Consider the following 23118-nt stretch of genomic DNA (forward strand, 5'->3'; position numbering starts at 1 on the left):
AAGCAGATAAATAACAAAAAGGCAAGCAACAAAGCTGAGGTCAGCTCTGCAGGCAGGCAGCCCAACAGCTCTGCCCATTCCAAATGCCCTGGAAGCACCAGGCAGCGTGTTCAGGCAGCATATTCAACCTAAGAGCCATGAGGTAGAAAATTGTCCTTTCATTACACATTTTGAGAGGAAAAAAACCAACTGTGACCCCACACAACAGTGAGTGTTTAAGCTCAGCAACAGATGTGTCAAATGACTTATCCCAACCATGAGGAGTTAATTGATGCTATAAATAGCACTCTGCAGACAAAAAAAAAATCCACTTAATTCTAGTATCCAAAGAACACAGTCAAGCTCTGCTTATCAGTAAAACTATTTTCCTTTAAAGAAGTGGGCTTGGATGTCCTACATGTAGATTAACACAGAGAGATAATTTGATTTCAGGCTATTGAGAGATTTCCTTCCTTTTATGTTTCAGAACAGGGCTGCATGCAGCTAAATGAGATCCATAGATTACAGTAGAAGAAAGGCCAATAAAACTGCACAGCCACATTCCTGGGTAATAACAAATGCTTTTTAATTCTAGGGCTCCAGTCTCAGGGTTTATGAGGGCATTTCCAATTACTACTTTTAAGATTAATGCAAATAAGTGCATCAAATAGAAACAGATTCTTAAACCCATCTGAATCAAACATTTAGTATCTCCCAAAGCATTTTATACCAATAAATAAACTGGCACTGCTAGGAAAAAAATCCACAGGTCTGACGTGTTCAGAGTGAGCCTCTTCCCTGTGGTTTTCACCTGCTTTCAGGAGGAAAACACAACCAAAACCAAAACCCTTCAGCTGTTTTCCAGAACATGGGTTTTGTTTACCTCTCACAACCACATCTAGAGGATTGTGTGGCTGCTCTATTGCTCCACCAGGGAACTTAAAACATCAGTATAAACAGGAAAGAACATAACAGCAACGTTCATGTATAATTCTTGAAGCTAGTAAATCAAAATAATTTCATTAGCTGCTTACCAACCAATCTTACTGAATTACTCTCCCATATTTCAACCTCTCTCATTAAAAACAATCAGATTTCCACCTTATGTTGCTTTAAACCAGGAACAGTATCAATGAAGAGATTAAAGCAATACAAAGACAGAAGATACAGAATAAGGCCCACTAGCTTTAATTCTCTCCAGTAACATCTGTATCATTCTAAATTCAGGATTTTTTTTCACCAAGCTACATTTGGAAGCCTGAGGCACTAAGTAAATCTACTCTGTTTAGACCAAAACTGTTGATCTGCTTTGTGCAATCGCATGTGCAGAGCACACCCTTCACTGTTTCAGCATCTGTAAATTTAAAATGCAATCCAAGTTCATTTTACCCTTGTAAATTTAGGATGCAACCCAAGTTTGTGCTGATTAACACCACAGCATTTTAGTATTACAAGGCAAACATGCATTTGAAAACTAATAAATAATTTCTGAGCAAAATAAAAGTATTTAACTAATCTGCTGTCTTGAATAATCATTCAGTTCATGCATAAACATAAAGACAGGAAAAACAGATACATTTTAATGAAAGTCTTGGAGAAAGTCATCATTCCATATGATGGATTTTAGCATGTAACCTCTCTCAAGAGAACAGTCTTTGTTACACACTGCAAAAAGCTGCTGCTCCAGAGGTGGTGCCTGGCTGAGGGGCAGAAGCATTACCACAACAACTGCCAGTTCAACTCCCCTGTTTCCAGGTGCAAGGTGTTGCTGAATTTTCAAGGCACAAATCCTTATCCCCGAGAAGCATTTCCTATTCCATTGCCAAGCATCTTGGCTTCTGTGGGGTTAAACTGACAGCCAAAGCAGCCCTCAGAGAATAAAACTGAGGACATGCCTGGTTCATACCCCTGAGTAAATCAAGATGCCATAGTAACCCCATTGATTAGTCCAGATTCGAGCGTTCTTTACTCGTTCTGATCTTCCCTTGCACGCAACAGAAACGCCATGCTGTGCTCACACTGCCAGTGTTACAGCCATACTCTGAGCAAAACTGCAAGTATCAGCTTCCAAGGCTAAGATTTATATCTTTATTACAAGAGCTTTTTATTCACTGGCTTGTGGCTCTATCAAAATGTAAGCATTTGGGCTGCCAGCAGAGCACCGGGACGTGGTGTCCAGGCTGCCCTGCAGGTGGTGAGAGCCTGGCACGGGTCACCACAGCCTTGGGCAGGCAACACCAACACCATCCCAGACCTCCAGGGATCCCCTTTCTTCACATCCCCCCTTTCCTGCATGGGAAACCTGGTTTGAATCTGACCTGCTCATATTTCAACTGGTCAACTACCACATCTAAATCACATCTTCTGCTGAGCTGACTCTGACCTGAAAATCAGCAGGAATTGGGAAAAATATTGGATTTAGGGGTCAGTACCAATTGTCTTCCTGATGGCTATAGCTAGATTCTGATCTCACCCCTTCCAAACCTATCCTACCTTTTTATCTTTGACTAAATCTTAATGCTTTTTGTAGTTTATATCCCCCATCAAGAATATTTCCTATTTCTAGGAACAAACTTATTACTAGTGCCTAATTACAGTTATTTGGAAGCAGAAATATTTCTTCCAAATCACTTAAGATCTGCTTCAAGAAACAACTTTCCATTCAAACATCCCTTTTTAATAACCATCCTGCTGATAACTGCTGAGTGGAAAAATAACAATTTTGCTTTAACTTTCTAACCACTTCAAATGTTTAAAGCAAATTCCCTCTATTATATTAAAATTAAAACCCTGCACTGTATAAACAGGAATACATTTCAGCTATAATAAACACTTCTAACTAATTTCATTAAAACTATGAAAGTAACGGAGGTAAGTCCCAAACAATTCAGACAGTAAATACCATGTAAACTCTGCTGAGAATCTTTCCTACAAACAGCTTTGAAACTTTAAATGAGCTATTTATTTTCAATAAAACCTTTTGGTTTGACATATATGTTTAATCTAAAAACAATCAAATGAAAATGGAAAAAACTTCATAAAAATCAGTAACACGATATGTGTTATTCAGAGGATTATTTTTGAGGAATGCTTGGCTAAAACTGTAATCCACCTACACTGAGAAAAATAAAGCAGTACACAGAAGGGAGCAATATTTCAAGAAAACAAACAAGAGTCCTTTAATATTTAATCCCATTATTCACTTTCAAGTCCCCACATTTAAAACAGACACACCAAAGTATTGAGGTGAATTCAGAGCAGCTGAAAATGCTTATTGGTCATCCTCTAAGAGACCAGAGGATTGGCTTTTGATTCCAGATAAGACATAGCTGGCAGGGAGGGAGAACACATCCTGAGAGTCTCACCCTTACTGCCTGTAGGAAGAAGTCCCACAGTTGAGAGACATCCCCTGCTCTGTCAGAATGAAGATAAATGAGTATTTCCATGGTAATAGGAAAAGGGAGAGATGGATCAGAGAAGGCACAAAAGAGAAAACTGTCATCCCTGTTTTCCTCAGCTGCACTTGTGTTCTACCCCTGCCACTGCCTCTGCTCCGGACACAATGAACCATGGCAGAGGGTCCTGTCCTAGCTCCAGTTTTAAGGGATATCATAGGGGTATTCCCTTCCTTCTGCTCCTCAACCATTCTACTGCTACGTAAACAAATTTTAGTTGGGCTTCAATAGCATGCAAACGAAGCAATTTCTGAGGTGTAAAGACAATTTAATAAAAGGATAGTGATTTAAGAACACACATAATGAAATAGTAACAAGATACTCAAGAGACTCAGCTGCAGAAACACAGTACCTTTTATAATCTTTCTTTCTTGTAGTGCCTTTTAAGATGGAAATTCTCCCTTTGTTCGATAGTAACTCTGTAAGAGAAACAAAGAAAATAACCAAGATTTTTATTCCATCTGGGGGAAACAGGAAGAGGGGATTATTTTTGAATAACTGATAACATTTACATAATACTGTTGAAGTTTTTTATTTGTATCTCTCCTTGGTTCCCCTTCCTGAATCATGCTGGTTCACAAAAATGCATTAGCTCCGGCATCTATTCCACCACCACCTGAAATTCCAAGAAAGTAACTGGAGTATAGAAATGGAGTATTGAAAGTAAACTCCATTAAAAGATCCTCCTGACTTCTGTCCCAGTGCCACTCATACATGCATAAATCACACATTCCTAAACTTAAAATTTAATCAAATATATATTTAATTCCCCATTAATTCCTAGATTTAAAAGCAAAAACTGTTTGCCTCATAAGCACACACCAGAGCATTTTCAGTCATCCACGTCTAAATGCCATCTAGTGGTTCTAAAAATGTCAACTGTGGTTCCACAGATACACCTCATCCTGTCTGACATTTTTTCTCCTAACAGCAGGGAACAAGAGAAATTAGGACAGAAAATTCACCAGAAAGAACTCGATGTTTTTCAAAATATCTTTTTTTTTTTTTTTTAGAGCTTCATGCAGCATTCCCATTAAGCATTCTTATCCTAGCAACTTCCCGAAGTTAGCCAGCAGGATCCTTTGTCTTGGCTTCCCACTCTCCTATTCTCTTTCTGAGAGCAAGAACATTTCAAGCAGTTGATTCCTGCAGATCAGCCTTGCTTGGTTTCACTCAGGTGAAGTTTACCAAAAACCAGACATGCCACTGCCCTTCCACCAACACATGGCTTCATCACGAGAGCCTTCCCCACTGCTCCTCCTTTGCCTGGACGGCACAAGGCGGCCAAAGAAACACCTGAGTGCTAAGTAAGGAAAAGTACTTCAATCCTGCACACTCACTGTAACCACAGAGGTGCAAAAAGAAAATGTGACATCTCTGATGTAAGAAGAGACGTCCTTTGAGGCATAATTTCTTTTAGCTTTTGTCTCATAAGAATATGACTTATCTCCTCTAAGTAAGCTAATTTTATTTATTTTAGTAAGCCAGAAAGAAATAATGCTTTACATTTAGTGTCACGTGGAACAGACAAAAACTACTGGAAAAAATACTTCCTTTGATTTTTCTTTCCTCCTTTTTCACCTGTATTTTTGCTGTTGATTCAGAGTCAAGAAGACAAGCTGCCTAAGGCTTGGGATGTCCTGGGTAAGACCCAGTCCCATTATAGCATTAATGTACAACCGTGGGATTGCTGAATCTTTTTTTATCATATAACCTGGGAAGAAAGGGCATTTGCCTATTTCACAAAATCCCAAAATACATAAATAAAATCTCAGCACTCTAATATATACCCACAGTATTACTGGTGGTCTTCTAGTGATTATCACACCTGTTTAGCCTGAAATTTAGTGTTGATTACCAAAAAAAAAACCTCCTTGTTTTTTTAACACAAATCTACGTGTTTCATTTTACTCTTTGAGCAGGGTATTTGACAAGCAGTGACAGTCCCTGATGTGCTGTGTGGGTTATGGCAAACACCTGGATCAGACAATGCCATGCTCACAGCGGGGGCAGTCAAACTGCTGGTGGGAAGCTGAGTGCTGGTTTGTACTGGCTGATGCCAGCTCAGAGCTTCAGCCCAAATCCTGGGAAGCCTGCAGCTTGCTGAGGCTCATGGCCATCCTGCCAAGTCCCCTTTTCAGCCCTTGGTTGCTGCCCATTTGACAACACATCCCGTGGTGCAGGGGAGAGGTGGGAAACCCACCAGCTTGGATGGTATTACATTTAATAAAACACCTGTGCTTCATTACAAGAATGCTGCTTCACTCCAGTGATATACTTTTATTGCTAATTTTAATCAAGTATCTTACAGCTCTCAAATGGGAAAGGTGGAGAAAAACCTGTAATGCCTTTTCAGATTGCTTGTTATCTCTCACTAGTAACTAATTACCCCAGTTGCACTGTTAAAGATTGAGTGGTTTTATGTTTACTCACCAACAAATGACTAAAAAAAAAAGAAATCAGACAATTACTCTCTAGCTATAGTAACTAATTAAGACAAATATTTTCAGAAGAAAGAACTTAACAGAACATCAAGGCACTGAAACTGCAAAAATGTCTGGGAAAGTAAAGCATCTATCAGCAAAGAATTTCTTGCCAGTCAGCAAGTTCCACAACTGCATCCCCACCACACTTCATTCTTGTCTTACTCCAGTGAACATAATTAGTTATTAAAGCTTTTCTAACATGGTGACAATGTGAGCAGCTTTTTGGACTACAGAAAGACTTAAGCACAAATTTTGACTCTGCACGATTGCAAATGTGTGCACTGCCAAGAGATGAGTACTTTTACACAAACAGCATGATGGGAAGTACAGTAGCAACGTGTTCTACCATTCCTTTTTCTTAATGTCTTATTTTGTATCCTCAGCTATACCTGGTCTGTGCTGGTAGTCCACTCCTCACACCTTCTTGGTCACTCACTCGAAAGGCTTCTGAGCATCCACCCAAGCACTTGAAAACATTTGCTTTCAGTCAGTGGGAGGAGCAGCCTTCAGCCAGGTACAGCCGGGGCAACTCCACTGGATTGCCTGGCCCTTGGCTCCCACTGTGCCAGTCTGAGTGCCAGTGACACGGAGCCAGCATGACACAAACCGTGGCTGGAACACGTTCTGGGGCACAGAGCAGATCTCTCGCCTCTGCACAGAAACTGGTGACATTAACCCTGCCTAGTGTGAGGCAAGCAAGCAGTGTAGTCCAAAACAAATGATGGACAAGCAGACCGCTTTTCAGTTCAGCAGCAATACTGCTATAAGCACACATTGCAAAATCTTGCCCAGGGTATGAATGGAAGTCTTTATCTTTGGCTCTCTCTGTCACTCAAACGACCTTTTCTCTGGCATTTCTGGCATTAAAATAACTAATAAGGAATTTGGATGATGTAATTTATTTGGTAGCAGAAAAATTATTTTCAGACTCATGGCTTCAGCCCTCACAGCACTCTTACAAACTCAAAGCCTTGAGGAATGAATGTTTCTGTCGCTTACAGCAGCACACTGCAGTCAGCACAACTTCACTTGCCAACAGCTACCCCAATGGTAAAGAGAACAGTGGAAAAGAGCTCACTTACTCCCAGATTAATTTGTCTGTCCATGTTTTGTTTTATTGATTGCAAGAAGCTGATACCCTCCAATTGTGTGTTTTCCTTGGCAAGAGCTCTTGTGCCAGATAAATCACCAGAAGTTTGGGCAGAGCTGAATAGAGCTCTCCGAAGCGTATTTTGTATCTGCTGTGATTTACTTAACTAAGAGACAAGGAGGTGAAAGGAAAGAATTTTCTTCCTTCACCTTACATCTTCATTTGCTAAACTGCTATTTTATTTCACCAAGAAATGTAGGGTATTCTGACTGACAGCACAGTTCTGCTTTTATGTAAGGTATCAGATGGCAAACATGAGGTAGCTACATTACACAACTCAGTGTGTGGGTATATGCTTTGTCACAACTTGCATCAAAACATATGAAACAGTCATGGGAAGTGAGGTTTCTCCTCTTAAAGATGTGATACAAACATAATGAACAGCAGCCACCCTGCACACTCATTACAAAGCTTTCTATCAAAAGAGGTGGACTTCAAGCTGTTTGATATTTAATATTTACACTCAATTATCTCTAGAAATTTATTTAAAACAGCATTATTTTTGTGTTACTTAGGAGCTCTGAGTTCCCTTAGAAACTCCCACTCATTCTTAATTACAGTGTAAATCAGCATGTTAACATCAAGCCAGCAACCACTAACTAAAGCAGCTGATACAAATGCAGACAAAGTTCAGACAGAAGTAGTGGCAAAATGCCCAGAAAGTTCCAAACCCCCTCTGAACAGCTCAGTCAATGTGGAGAGATACACAGACCTTTCAGAAGAGATGCGCTGGGTAATAGCAGTTACTGCCAATAAATTTTATATAAATATTACAGAAGTAGTAAAGAGCCCATGCATCAGTACACAGACGTGTCACAGATAAGAACTGTGGCTTTTTAAAATGTCAGGACTGAAAATGTACAACAGCCCATAAAATGTCACTCAAGTCATTACATGCTACCAGTGAAGTAAATAATTTATTACAGAAACAATGGCTGAACTAACTCTGCCAAACCAGGTGCACCTATTTCCTCTACTGTGTTGCTGTGTTGATAAAGACATGACATATTAAAAGTATGAAATCCAGAACTACAAAAGCCAATGTACAGTGATTCACTTTGCTGTGCTATGATACAAGCAAAATTAAAGCTAATCCTTTCTTCTGAAGGAAATGTCACAGACTTCTGTGCATTTGGCAAATTAATATTTATAAGAAACCCAGACAGTTTAGTGTTTTTAATACAGGACTAAGATTTCCTCCTGAACATCAAACAGAGAAGATGCTCTCAAACAGCAGTTTCTTGATTGCAACAAACCTAAATGACAATATTTCCAAGATTTGTTTTCCATCATGTCATTCTGATTAGCAACTGTGTACAACTGGGACATCTGCAAAATCCACCAAGTAGCCATAAATTATACATTCCTAACTCTTTAAAGTTAACACATAATAATCTTCTTATCAAGAGCCTGCTGACAGCTGCTAGTACTATGTTCCTAATAATTCTCATTACAAACAGACATCTAGGAATGGAAAAACAACGTACACACTAGTGCAGATACATATATAAGTGAGACTTTACCAACAGCATTGTTTCAAGAACTTACATAGCAAGAAAACTAAAACTGAACACCTTTTATTTAAAAATGTAATTTAAAATTTTGCAGCCAAATATGCATAAAAATTCATCATACCCAATTAAATTAAATCGCAGCAGTTGATCACTTTTAATGAAAATTTTTTAAGGAATTTTGTTATATTACATGCTAATATAATAATATGGAGTTTCATGTAATTTAGATGATGAATTATCTAATTTTGTTTTCTAGTATACTAAGGGTATCTAAATTGAACTTGATAGCATTCATGGGGTAACCAAAGTCACCTTTTATGTATTACAGAAAGAGGATAAATTTATTCATTTAAATGGGAGGCAGAGGTGATCTTCCAAAATTCTATAATGAAATTTAATCTTGGAAAAAGAAGGATAAAAAAAATCAATCCTGGTTTTAGTAATAATATATTAGTGCCAAAAAAGTTCACAACAACTGTGGGAAACTGGTTGTAGATGTTTGTACTCTCCAGGGTAGAAATTCCTCTCTCAAGCGAGCCAGACCCAGTCCTGCAACCATAAGGTTAAGAGAACCAATTTTCCAAAGCGAGCTGGAATTTTTAGAAGAATCTTTGTTCACAATTTTAATTCAGAAAGGAAAGCTGCAATTCGCAATCAATATCCTACTGCAGTCATAGAGCACAGATGAGCTCTGCAGCACACGGAGCCGTGTCCCAGTTCCACGGGGGTGACAATGACCAGCAGCACTGGGCAGGCAGCACCGTCAGATGTTCTGCGCTGCTCTGACACTGTCCTGGTGTGTTCATGAGGCTGCACTCACTGCCCGCGGCCAGCAGCCTCTGCCCTGGCAATTACACTGCCAAAGGCTCAACTCAGAACAAAAGCAGCTACCACGTAGTTTGTCAAGCTAGCAAATTTCTTACCAAAAATATGTACTTGAAAAATGTCCAGTTCTTTCTGTGCCCAAAAGGAAGAAGAAAAATCAGCCTGAGCGAAAGCTTAACTAACAATACTTTGTGAACAAAATTACAGAGGAGATATAATTAATTTAATTTAAGAACTGTTTTCCTGATAATTTGCATTGCTGCAGATAAATCTGAATACTCTTAACAGTGTAAAAGCTGACCACTAGAATGACCACATGCAGTCACTACTAGACCAGCACCTAATCCTGTAACTGGCATAAAGCCTCCTGCCACAGACAGATTACTATCACATGCTAATAAAGGTAAGAGAAAGGAACAAAATAATACAGGTAAGATTGGAAAAATGACAATTCACAGGGAGAATGACAATTTGCTGCATGTCAAGAGCTGTGAGTGACAAATCTCCAGAATTTCAGAAGTAATCCTTAACATCTACCTCTTGTCCTCAAAAAAGACACAATTGAATGAGGCCTCAGTCACATCTCTTACAGTTCTTCAGATGAAGCAGGATTTAATTTTTTTTTTTAAAAAGAAGAACTTATAAAAGTAGCTTGAAAACAGGGGAGTTCTGTAGTAAACTTGCAGAATCCATAGCACTCTCTTGGGTGGTAGGAGCTGCACACATCTTCCAGAAAACTGGCAAAGTGGATGTGTGTGTATGCAGGTAAACTTAATGAACACTCCCAAAGTACCAAAATACATATAAACAGTTAGGAAACCAAGTGGCAAGTAGTCAGATCATTTCAGATGAGCTGGCATTCTTTAAGCTTTATATTCCACAGAAGCACTGATTTGACTGATGAGGTTTTCACAGTAGAAACTGCAAGGATGCAAAATCTGTACCTGCATGAGTGAAAGAGCACAGCACATCTGTCTGACTTGGACAACAATTATGTATATCCTATTTAATTGCATAACAATGTTTCCATTTGTCTTTGTTTAAAAATAATTTAATAAGTTCTGTTTATTAATGATGAACTGAAGGCAGAAGTTCACATAAGAGAAGAAGTAAGGCCTCTACTCAGTCATGCCCATGGAACAGTGTGACATTAGCACAGATTAAGATCACTAATACAAATTGCTTCAATAAAGCAAAGGGAAAATAAAAGGTGAATTACTGTAGTAATCTAAACAGGAAAACAATTGCCAAGGAAAGATATAAACAGCATCCAAAACTGCTGCTCTAAGAATGTAAAACAGATGGGTAGGGAGAATATCTAGGGATAGAAGAAATCAATCATTTGCAGTTGATATAGATGAGAGCTTAGTAACCTTTCCTGGCCAACTGGGAATTCACACAAAAAAGCTGGCATAGCTTAATGAAGAAGGAAATACGAAGAATATTTCTATTCCAAGTCACAGAACTCTTACAAGCTTCATGCTTCATTCTAATGCATTCAGGCTACTGGGCAGTCATTGCACTCAGGCTATTTAAAGATACACCAACATATTCAAACACTAAGCTACAGGTCTCTCAATTCCCAGGGCAAACAAGAGCAGCTAAAACATGCACTGCTAGCTTTCCAGAAGTATGTGTTCCCACACTTGCATAAAAGTTCTCTAAGTATCTATAATCTTACATTAATTGAAGCATGGTAAATATATACATTTATTAACAGAGTTTGTTTCTTAGAGTTTTCAGTGCATATGTTTAACAATCGTAAAATTGTAAGTTTGTTGGGTTTAATCTGGTCTTTAAACACTGAAAGAGTTCAGCCTCTTCTTTTAAGAGGATTAAAACATGAAAGCAGCAGGAATTTGGTTATCCAGGCACTTCTGAAGCAAAATTATTTGCTTTGCCACACTGCTTCCTTTTTTATGGTGACTGCTCTCATCTTTTTCATGTATTACTGTAGCTCCTCTGATATAGAAAATTTAATACAAATCTACTGTAAAGAAGTTGAATCAATTATTTAGACCTATTTAAAAAAAATAAACTCCTTGTTTTTTATTTATCTTTAAGGCAAATTAAGGGGGATTACATGAAAACATATTCCTAAAATTCTAACATCTTACTAATTTCAAGCAACTTCTTGTTTTCCTAAGAAATATTGGGAGGATGTGCTACAGAAAACCTAACCAAGAAAGAGTGTCGGGATTCTGAGACAGACATACTTAAAATAAAGAAAAAAAAAAAAAGGAAAAAAAAAGGTGGGGGAGTAAACTCAGATCACTAGAAATTTGGCAATTACAATAAACTGCCTAATTTATTTCAGTGACAGCTTGACCTCAGAGTCCCAAATTCTGCATTCTTCTTCCAGTGGAGACACAAGAGAGCAAAGGTTTTTGAAAGGCCAAATGAAGCAGTGTAGCACTGAGGAGAGCACATGCTAGAAAGCCTGGCAGCGAAACACGCTGACACCAAATACATTTGTGGGCAGGAAAAACACAGAAACACTGGCAAGGAAAGGTACTCAGGAGAGCCACATTTACACTGTGAACAGAACAGCAGTGCCACATGTGAACTGGCACTGGCAGCGCGTGCCAACGTGTGACCCTGGAGAACTGTCCCAGCTCCTGTCCAGAGAGCCTCCATCGCTGTATTTATCCCTCTCGCTTTGTATGGCTGCTGTGGTACTTGCCAGGACAAAAATCTGAAGTAGCAAAGGACTAATTAATATTAAATGATAATTTTGATGTGTGATTTAGACGGCAGAGAACTGTCTCTATGGCTACACAGGCGAAAACAAGAAGGAAAAAAAAACATGGCAGCAAACAAACAAGGAAAATAAGGTGAACAGTGAAGAAAGCACACACTGAATCTGTCCTATGGAGCCACTCCTGGTCAGGAAAGGGGGCAGGTAATTACTAGAAGAGAAATAAACAGGAAAACAGGAAAACAATTCATATACATTTGCTCCATGCTACAGTTCCTGCTATTCATGTTGATAGAAGGATTAATACACATTCCTGGTAAGAACAGTAAGCGTGGAACTGCATTGCTTTAAACATTTATTTATTTATCAGTATAGATTTGATACACCTGTTGAATCTGTTTTTCAGTACCATATAACCTTTCCCCTTTTGCTCATAAAAACCACAGAAATGAGAACAATTGAGGTCAGAGAAGTGCCAGTGGCACAGCATTTGGAGGTGTGGATACACAGTGCCACACTGGGATCTCTCGGGGCTCAGATGTAGTTGAGATCTCACGCCTTGCAGAACCTTTCAGCTGAGCACTCTGCTCACTGCAGCTCAGGCTCAGGGAGTGGAGAAGCAGAACAGGGACTAACACAACATGAGAAACCACAAAGCAGTAAAAAGCTGACAGATCTAATTTTAGTTTTGCCAGCCTGGACAGCGTCCTTGCAACAAGCACCGAGTGCAATAAAACTGATGAACAGGACCGACCGCCAAAAGCACAGAAGCAGCAGCTCCATCACACAAGTCTTATGTGCATCTTAAATATTTATAATGTGCAGATTTCAGAGACAGAATCTGGCTGCACATCTGTTCTTTCACTCCGAAGGGCTGCCGTTGGATGGGAGCAGCCAAGCAACTGCAGATCCGGCAGTCCCGACACTCACGTGCGGCTGTGCCGGCTCCAGCACCTCAGGGCTGGGGCACACCATGGAGGTTCAGCTGCCAAACTTCTCCCCCCTCATTTTATTATTCCTCTTGAATGATTCAGTGACGTCTCTCATTTCTGTGGCACCAAAAATGCAGCTAAGGATTGATGATGCCAAAAACACCGGCCTCAAAAAACCCTCAGCTTGACTAGTTAATAGAGAAGGGAAATGTATTTCATACAACTGCCTTGGAAACAAGCAAGATATTTTGATTTTAAATCACAACAGTGTCACAGGCATTAGGTGCTTCTCAGATCTCAAAACATACAGAAATGAAACAGATCTTATGAATACAGTATCAGATATAATGGCACCATATCAGACTTGCAAAACTGCACAAAAAATACACTTGTCTGAGACTTGCTAGAAAAATTGCACTGAACTAACAAGTAATTATATACTTTATATTAAAAAATGTAATCACCCTGAGCAGTCTGAAGAAAAAAGCTTCTGTATATTAAGCTGCTCATATAATGCTAATAAATATCCATGATAATATAAAATAAGCTGCTATTTCATCTAGGCCTCATCTAAGTCCTACTGTTCTTCTCCCTTAGAAAGGCAGATGGACTTTTCCATGTGTCCAGAGGCCATCCAGACACTAAAGGAGAACATGAAGCAAATATACCTTCCACTGAAACCCTGTTATTAACCCACTTTTATTAACAATACCAGAGTTTTAATAACATAAAGGGAATTCTATGGTTTAAAATAATATTTTTTCATCCACCAAAGTGCCCATAAATTCTTGTAAATTTTGGTAAAGCCATTAGCATATATTTTCCAAGAGCTGGTATACGCATAACCTTATTATTAAAAACTCTAGCAGGCTCACTCCCTGTTAACCACACTCAGTCCTACATGAATGCAACAGGAAATTAGGTTGTGGAAGAACTACGTAATTTCACTCTAGATGTTAATTAAAGAAATCACTAAAGCCAGAGAAGTTTAAATCAGTAAGAGAATGAAAGGCCACATTTAGGTGAGATCTAAATCCAAGGCTAAGGCCACGATAAATCTTAACATTACTCAGCCATGTTCACTGATGCTGAGACCTACAAACTGCAGCCTCTTTGCTGTGAAAGTCACAATCCACCATTCTTTTCATTCTTTTAATGAAAAGTTGTTTAGGAATATGACTGAGCTTTCATTAGGTCTCTGAGATGTACAGTTTTGAAGGGCATATTTTAATTGTATGTGTGTCAATCATAAACCCATCCAATCGTCATGGAAACACACAATCATGAGGAGTCAAATGATTAACTTGGCAGCTGAAACAAAAGTTTTATTGCTGCAATTGACTGAAACTCTCTGGTTTGCATATATTAAACTGAATGGAATTACAGTAATGGCCATGCTGCTGGACACAGTGCTCTGTCAAGACTTTAAACAGATTTAGGACTTAAATTCTTTGCAGAAAACATGCATTATTCTGACTGTATTTAAGCCAGAGCTACCAGGAGAATGCTTGGTCCTCAATATCTGTAATGACATAATCATGCAAAAGGAAATTATTTAGACTGACTGACTGTGAGCTCAGTTTCAGGAGCTGGCTGTTGAAACGAGTAGATATAATTAATTATACTAATTACCTGCATATGTAACCTGGACACAATAGAGACACCACACAGAACTCCAGCATTTCTTTTTACATCTTCATTTCTCAGCTGCACCCAACTCCACACTTGTGAAACACTAAGAAGAGGAATTTGAAGAATGTGCAGTAACATTTAGACATGTCTAAAGGGTGGCATTTGCCCCTCTTCCAAGTGTTAAGGACAGGCGAAAGAAAATTGTATAATGGAAAAACTTTGGCAGGGCCAACCAGCACCTCCAGATCCCAGCTTTATCAGACTGAAAGCAGGAGTTCTATCAGCAGCTTTTAATGCCCTTCGCAAATCAGTCAGTCATCACACCAGAAGCAGAACCAAGTGATCGGACATCTTGTAACATTCCAACCTGACAATTCAGAAAATTAACTCACTGAATTATTTGTCTCAGTCCTCTCCATAACCTGCACAGGCTACCGTCAGTGAAGTCAACCCTGAAGTTTCAAATTTCTAAGAAAACTCAAAATACTGTCTGATGTCCAAATAAAATATAAAAATATGCTGAACATCCAGAAAGTAGAATAAATTTTATAATTCCATTCATCAACAACTTAATGAAACACCACTATTAACATCATAATGCAAATATTTTACATTTATAGAGAATATTTCACATTTACAGAGATTCTCAACTTGAAACTTCAATGTATTTTCCAAGGGAAGTAATGTTAGCACCAGTAATTGCTATTGGAGACACACCACGATGTATCCAAGGAAAATGTACAGCAAAACCTGGGATTAAAAGGAATTTTTTACTTTCATAACCCTATTCCAATTCTTTGATCACTATGCTGACTCCTAAGAATGGGGAAGCTCAAAAGGAGCCAAAAAAATTCCATTAATCCAAACCTGTAGATAACAGCATGTATTTCCAGATGCAGTTATTATTTCCTGTACATATGAACTGGTGTGTTCAAACATCTTTTGAAGTAATTTTCAGAATATCTGCGAAAATTTATTAACTTTAGTGCTCATTAGCTGTAGTCTGAATGTATGTGAGTGCCCCGAGCCTGTAGTGGTGCCTGAGCAGCCTAACTGCAGCTGGAGGTTTTAACTTCTAGATTTCCAGCAAAACTATGGCAGATCAACTCACAGGCTCACACAGATTAATGGGTACACTCCAAATTACAAGAGTGCTGCTGAAATCTTATATCATTTTACGAGAAGAACAGATTGTTTTCATGTAGTCTCTATGTAACTTTAAACTCGGCTGTTTCACTTCACTGTATATAATATTCTTTTTAATTTATAGAAACTCCTATGATTTTATTAAAAAATAAGAAATTAAAAAGACCACGTCAGAGCATTTGCTATAAAACAGGACACCTTTAATTAACTATAAGAGACTTAGACTGTGGAAGTCCTCAGGCCTAATCTGGGAAACTGGGAATAAAAGAAAAGGATGAAGAATTTCTTTATTGGGAAAACATCTAACACAGCCACATGTAACTACATTAAGTACTTTATCCAGGACAGAAACAGGAATGGATAGGGTTGTGGGTATTGGTTTGGGATGGGGGGTAGTGCTCCTTCAGCTCTTCTTGGTTTGAGGTTTGGCTGGGTTTCTTTAAGTAGTGTCAGAGAGTTTCCTTCCTATCTTGGAAACACGGTGAGCCAATAATAGAACAAATGGATGAGCAAGAGTCTGGTGTGGTGCTCCCCACAATCAAGGCAGGCACAGTATTTCCCAACTGTGATGGGCCATCAGTCCTTCATGCCACAATTTACAGCAAGAAAGAAAAATAACCCCTTCTGTGTGTGTGTGTGTGTCCACTGTGCCCACAAAGGTTTGATGGAAACAGCAGCAGGGATGGACAACTAGCCACATCCATCAACAACTCAGTTACTGAAGTAGTATCAGATACAGTCCAATGTGGGAGAACACCAGAGTAAAACAAAAGCAAGCAAGACTGTCAAGCTATATCTGAAACTCTGGGACTCTTGAAAACCATAGCTGAACAGAAAAAAATGAAACTAATTTCAGGGGTAAAGAAATACTATTTTAGGTTTTGGAGAAAAATATCCCCGAGTGAATATTTATTCATATTCTATTTCCATTTCATAAAAGACTTAGGAATTACATCAAATTAGGTAATCTGAGTGCAGTGCTCATCTTGAATAGTATCTAGTACCTAGTTACCTAGTCATAGCCATGAAATTTTATTCCCTTGCCATAGCTCAAAATTCTTACGTTTACTGTAAAATTGCATAACCTTCACATTATTCTTTCTCAATGTTGAACTGCTCTTCTGATTCCAATCAGGAAAAAAATCAGAGCATTAAAAAATCCTCTTTATCCAGAAACACATGAACAAAGCTAAAAATGTCACTCTACATGCTGTGCTTTCAATTCAGATTATTGTATCAATTTATTCAGAATCACCTACCATCCATCAGCTGCTCTTGGACTTAAACTTCTCCACCCCTAACTAACACACAAACTGCCCAGAACAACAGATACTACTGAAGATTCTTGTTACAGAGAGAACTATTCCCCCTTATACATCAAATTCATAAATAAATGTATAGGCTGTGTCAAAATTTCCTTTGAAGAACAAAGCTGTGACAGCTAACATGTTCTATGAAATAATGAGAAAGGAACGCGTGCAGCACTGCACCCTGTACTCACGTTGTTAGCCCCTACCAGAGCTGGGAAAACTGGCCATGAGTGCTACTGCCCTGAAGCCACAGTTTGAGGGGTATGAAATTTCATGCCACAATATCTAAAAATATGTAGAAGCTGGAACAAGTTCAACATCAGCACAAGTCTACTGAAGTATAAGACTGGCCTTAAATATTTCAGCTATTCCAGCACTGCGGACTCCTACCCCTAACAGTGCCAAAGAAAAGCACAGAGATGAACTTACAGTGGTACTGTGCAGGATAAGAGTCACACCCAGAAGGAATGGGGGCTGCCATCCTGGATAAGGAATGCTCTACTCAGCTAACAGATGCTCTATTGCAGCAGGAACAGCGACAGCTCAGCCTGAGTAGCACAGGACTGCACACTCCTTGCAATCCGGTGCAATACAGTGTTTGCTCTTACATCTCTGAACCTGGAATCTTTCAGTCAAGAGAGCTCTTTCTCCTACATTTTACTATGATGTAATTTAAAATGACTTTTTACTTTTGTTTGTTTTTTACAAGCTAAGACACTCATCTTTACAATGTTTTGCACTTCCACTGGGTCTCCTAAAGCTGTCTATTTTGTCTGCAACCAACTTCTGATAATTTGATCTGGGTGGTCTTCAGGACATGAAGGAAATTGGTGCACTGCACCTGTTTTTTTCAACACACCTAATGATTTATGTCCATCTTTGGTATTGTTCAAGATATAGTGGACCAAAAAGGTAAAAACTGTGTTTGAGAACTTCTGTTCCATTTCTGCTTGTCATTTAAAACTTTGCTTGCTATTTATTATGACTCTTTAAAATTTCAGTACTTCAGAAATTTCATGCAACAGTCCTTGCAAAATCTGGTTTGATAGACAGTACTTTGAAGATAAAACACAGACAGATATTTTTTAACCACTAGAATTGTCTAGTAGTGAATTTCTGCGGCTACAGAAAGAAGCTGCAAATGCCTGAAGCAGAATTTCACTTGTTTGGATTGTTTACTAGAGAGATTTAATTGACACACCAGTAGGTTATTTTGCTGATCTCCCTGCCTGTACTCTGGTTCTGCTCACAGATGAATCAATGATGTTGAAATCTTGTTACCTGCCTCTGTGGCTTCAAAACATCTGACTGTGCAAATTACTATTTTTATCCCTTTTCATTTGATAGGCTAGCTGTGTTATGCCCAAAAATGTCATAAGGAGACATTATCTCCTCTTTTAGCAATTCAGTACACCTTATAATTAAGAAATATTTATTAATATTCCTGTATCTGTCAAGCCATTAACCCCACACAACACAAATGAAATTACATCTCCCTGGAACCTTGCTAAGATAAAGCAGAATCGAGATTAAAAACTCTTGCAGCTGATCGTAAGGCTTCTTTTTATAGTGGTCACTCTTCATGTGAGGGCAAACTGCCACAAGCAATGATACCTGTAAGAGCACGTAACCTACCTGAATGATTGGGAAAATGCCAGGGTTTTTGGGGTTTTTTTGGGCTAGTGTCTGAATTTGCTCCAGCTCTGGAGTTACCCAGAGGTGGCCGGCAGCAGCAGGTCAGGGGTGGAGACATTGCCTGCCCTGGCTAACACGTGCCCTCTCCTGGCAAAGCCAAGCAACACTCTGTCTCCTTCTGAACCTCCTGTGGGATAAAATGCTTTTCAGGGCTCAAAATAGTGCAAGTCTGTTTGAATCCAACTATGAATTCTGATAAATACACAGAACCAGTACCTTCGGCCTGAGTCAGGATGTAATGTATTGGCAGAACAACCTGTGTTGGGACTAAGCAGGAAGGAGTGTCTTTAAGGTTTCTGAGATTTCTTTGAAGATTAAAGCAGAGACTTTAGCAGAGATACAAGCAAAGATTTCTAAAGAACTCTGAAACTTAAAGTGCAAAGGAAATGGTAAAATATGAAACATACCTTTCAAGTGTAGCAGGAAAAAATTATTTATTTCTCTACTGGTTTAACTGCTTTGCAATATTTTAAGACTATACTTTCTTCCTTCAGGTGCAGGAACTCTAAAGACATGACTTCTACCTACCACAGTTCCTTAACACATCTTAACAACCTCGAGCATACTGTAGTCCCTCCTATTTCCCTTCTCCTGCATCCCTTCTGCACTCTCCCAAGGACACCGCCCATGTTTGCACATTTCCCCCTATGGAATTACAGCAAGAAAACATAAATGGCAAAGGCATCCCCTCCTGCAGAGGGACGTGTTGCTCTGAGATGGGCAGGAAGAACTGGTTCCTGGCAGAGACTGGACAGTATTCACTCGGCTCACAGTGAGTGCCACGCAACAACAGGAATGCTTCACTAGGAGCATCTCAAGTGTTGCTGCTTTTTCCAACCAGCACAATTCTTGTTCTGTGTCTGGTCTTTCGTCCCTTTACTTTCTACACAGAAGCAGAACTAACTCTGTAACACTTCAGTTGAAAATTTCTTGCTCCAGTCTGTTCTCTGGTTCTGTACCACCCATCCATTTACCCAAATCATTGGGGGGATTACAATCCTTTCCCCAGCTTATTTTCTCCAAGGAAAAATTAAAATGACAGAATGTTTCTTGCCTTATCTGTTCCTCATTGATGCAGAGCTCTATGGCTAACACTCATCAGTATCAAAAGACTGGGCATGACTGAACTTTAAAAAAGCTAAACACCAACTGGTTTGATTTATAGACCCAGGAGACCAAGTCAATTACAAAAAAGTAAAGTAAAATTAATTTTCCATTCAGAGCTGTCTTTAAAATGTGCCGCCTAGACTGAAAAATATAAAAATTAGTATTAAGTAGATTGCATAATTGCTTCTGCTGGGCAAAATGGCTTCAAATTCCACCTTCACAGCTGCCACGTATGCAGAACATACCAGAAGATCAATCCAGGCAAGGCAAAATCTAAGAATTTTTTCCCCCCTATGCCACTCCACTGAATTCTGTGGACTTGGACAAGCACTGAATATAGAACATCTCAGCTGTACCAGCCTGATGGTATCTCAGTCACTGGACTGAGTCTCTCTGGCATCTGTTTGGGAAGCACAGCATAAGGCAAGTTCATCAGTTCAAACCTCATAAAGAGATGGTGCAGATGCACTTCAGAGCAGATATTGCAGACTTTATTTTCCATTTGAGAACTCTGCATCTTTTAGGTAATGCACATACATAAATACAGAACATTAGCATAACAGCTTAAGAGATCCAATCTGGGATATTTTAAGCTTCATAAGAGTTTGCAGTTTTATGACAGCATTAAAATGCTCTTTGATTCAGCTGCAGGTTAACACATGGTGCCCCATTTTCATTTCTGTGATAGCTGGATGTTAAGTTCATGTGGCACGTGCAGCAGAAGGGAAGCAGCCAAGGATGAGTAACCCCTGGCAGGCAGCAGGAAGGGCTGCACGCCTGGCAAGGCTCCCAGCAGTGGAGCTGCTCAGTCCTGCCACAGGTATCCGGCCCTCAGCCACTCACACAAGTCCTCACATCACAGACAACAAATTCACTTCCAGAACTAAATTGTCTCGTAAATTTTTGTCATTCAATATTGTAATTGTATTTCTGTGGCTTAGATTGTGGTAACTGGGAATGAAGCAAGCAGGAAGTGAAGGCTAACTGTGAAAGGTTAAACTCCCTTTTATACCGAAATAATTTTATTACGAATAAGGGACCTAGAAAAGAAGGAGAGCTATTGATGAGCCAGTGACAGAATAAAAACTTCATCAATTGCTGAGGTTATTTAGTGTGTCAGTACTGAAAGATTTGAAAGCTTCTAATTTTGTTCTTCACAAAAGAAGTTCCATGTTGTTAACAACTTTACAATGAATTTTCAGCATTCAACTTCAAATCAGAATTAGTACTAGAGCTTAATACTTCTCTCTTACGTACTATATCAAACACAAAGCTCAAATTCTGGGCAAAAAGCATTACCAGCTATTTACAGTTTAGGCAATTTCTTTGTATAGATAATAAATTAATCTACATATCTCAATTCAGTAACTGAAGTCTGATTACAGAAATATTTTAAATATTAGTTTATGCACTCAGTGGAGTTCTGCTCCAAACAGCACCTACATCAATCTAAATAAAGTATCCAGTACATAGGTACTATTTTCAGTGCCTTTTGCTTCTGTTTTAGTAGGTGTAATGAGAACAGTGGGCACAATGATATTTAAACAGAAGAAAGTACAGCTTGGTTTCTGCAGTGACACCGAATGCAATCAATCTGCTAACACCTGACACCCGGTAAGCTCACAGTATCCATAAAAAGTATTACTATGTGTATGTGTTAGAAACATCCATATTCTTGGCTCCTTTCTCTCCTGCAAAGCAGGAGGGTGGAATTGCTCTCCTGAGACTCATAAACAGATTTTGATTTCATCCAGGAAAACTTTCATCTTTCTCTTTGCAACAAAAAGTTTTCCCACTTCAGCTTCTTTGCAGCTTCAATAAACCAGTATGATCCATGGCTTTGTGGATAAAGCAGCAAGTTCACATCACTAGACACAAAATACTGCAACCCCACAGCAAAAATGGTTTTCTGAGAGCTGTTTACAGCTTGTAAGACAAAAGAAATTAAGATACATTTATATTAAACAAGTGTAGCCTTCCCTTCTTTCTTATGGGTTCTATAAAACATACTTTATTTCCCTCCATATATCCTACCCTTATGTATAATGGCAGTTTCATAAGCCCTGACTCAAAGAGAATAACTTCTGCTGGCCAAAGAAATCAGCCCTGCCTATGGTCTGGGAGATTTGCCAAGGAAAAACAAACTCCATGGTAAAGGTCATTAGGAATGAGAGAGATTCTTTATGCTGTGCTGAGTACAGAGACTAATCCACTTCTTTTGGTAGGAAGTGTGCAGGTAGGGGATGAGCAAACAGTAGTTCCAGACTCTTCCACTCCTGCTTTTCTAAGTATAATTAGGGAGCCATCCATTTTGACCTGTTTTCCTTTTGGTTTTGATGTCATGCACTACAAACCCTAGCATTATGCTTACTAGGACAAATCTATTGTCCTGTGCTAGAAATCCTCTCTAATAGTGTGGGGGATGCTGGCAGTAAGGGCAGTAAGTCAGTTGGCTGCTGTTATCATCAATCAAGCATGAAGGCTCTGCTATTCTGCAGCCTGAATTCTTTATCTAACTGATTAGTCATACAGGCCAACTGTATGACAGGATTGCTTCCCAACTCCCAGCACAGAACTCCTCCATTTGGAGTATTAAAAATCCAGCTGATGAGGTCAGTGTTGCATGACACAGAGGAAAGGGAGGAAGCACGACAGCAGGGACAGAAGAAGAGATACAATCCCCTTATCCCTACAGATCCTCATGCCAAAAGGAAGTGAGTGAAAGCTTGAAAATCAATTCAAAAGTAAATAAAGCACAAGAGGTCAGCAAGGCAAGCACCAGAAAACCATTTTACAGTTCAGAGTGAATTAAACATGCAAAGAAATTAGGCATAGCAAGGAAACAATCATACTGTAGAATTAGCATTTCTTCTCCTGTTTTTTAGACAACTAAGAAAGGCATTTCAGAAGAAGAGTATCAGTAACATAATTAAGTTGTGTTTGCTTTTTGCTGTGCTCAGGGAGGTTTTCTATTTCAATAGCCCTCATAAGAAAAAGAAACGGACCCCTTAAATAACATTCCCTTGTTATTTTCTCTTTCACATTCTGTACTGTTCCCCATAGAGACCTTATGTCAAAGGTGGCCTCTTTTGACTTCGTAGGAAAGTAACTACTCAGCTATTTCTCCCATCCAAGAAAAAGAAAAACACCTTGCTCAAGAATCCCATTTCTGGATTGTAACCTATTCCA

General features: G+C 39.1%; 1 protein-coding gene across 5 annotated transcripts in view; it reads right to left on the reverse strand.

Moving 5' to 3' along the window:
* ARVCF (ARVCF delta catenin family member) overlaps positions 1-23118 on the reverse strand; it is a 249190-nt gene that overhangs the window by 161404 nt on the left and 64668 nt on the right. For all 5 annotated transcript variants that reach the window (XM_038151904.1, XM_038151906.1, XM_038151908.1 and 2 more), the window contains one exon: positions 3787-3853. The gene's annotated coding sequence lies outside the window, so the exon portion shown is untranslated. The remainder of the gene's footprint in view (positions 1-3786; positions 3854-23118) is intronic.

The sequence above is a fragment of the Motacilla alba genome, chromosome 15, assembly GCF_015832195.1.
Source record: "Motacilla alba alba isolate MOTALB_02 chromosome 15, Motacilla_alba_V1.0_pri, whole genome shotgun sequence".
NCBI classification, from domain to species: domain Eukaryota; kingdom Metazoa; phylum Chordata; class Aves; order Passeriformes; family Motacillidae; genus Motacilla; species Motacilla alba.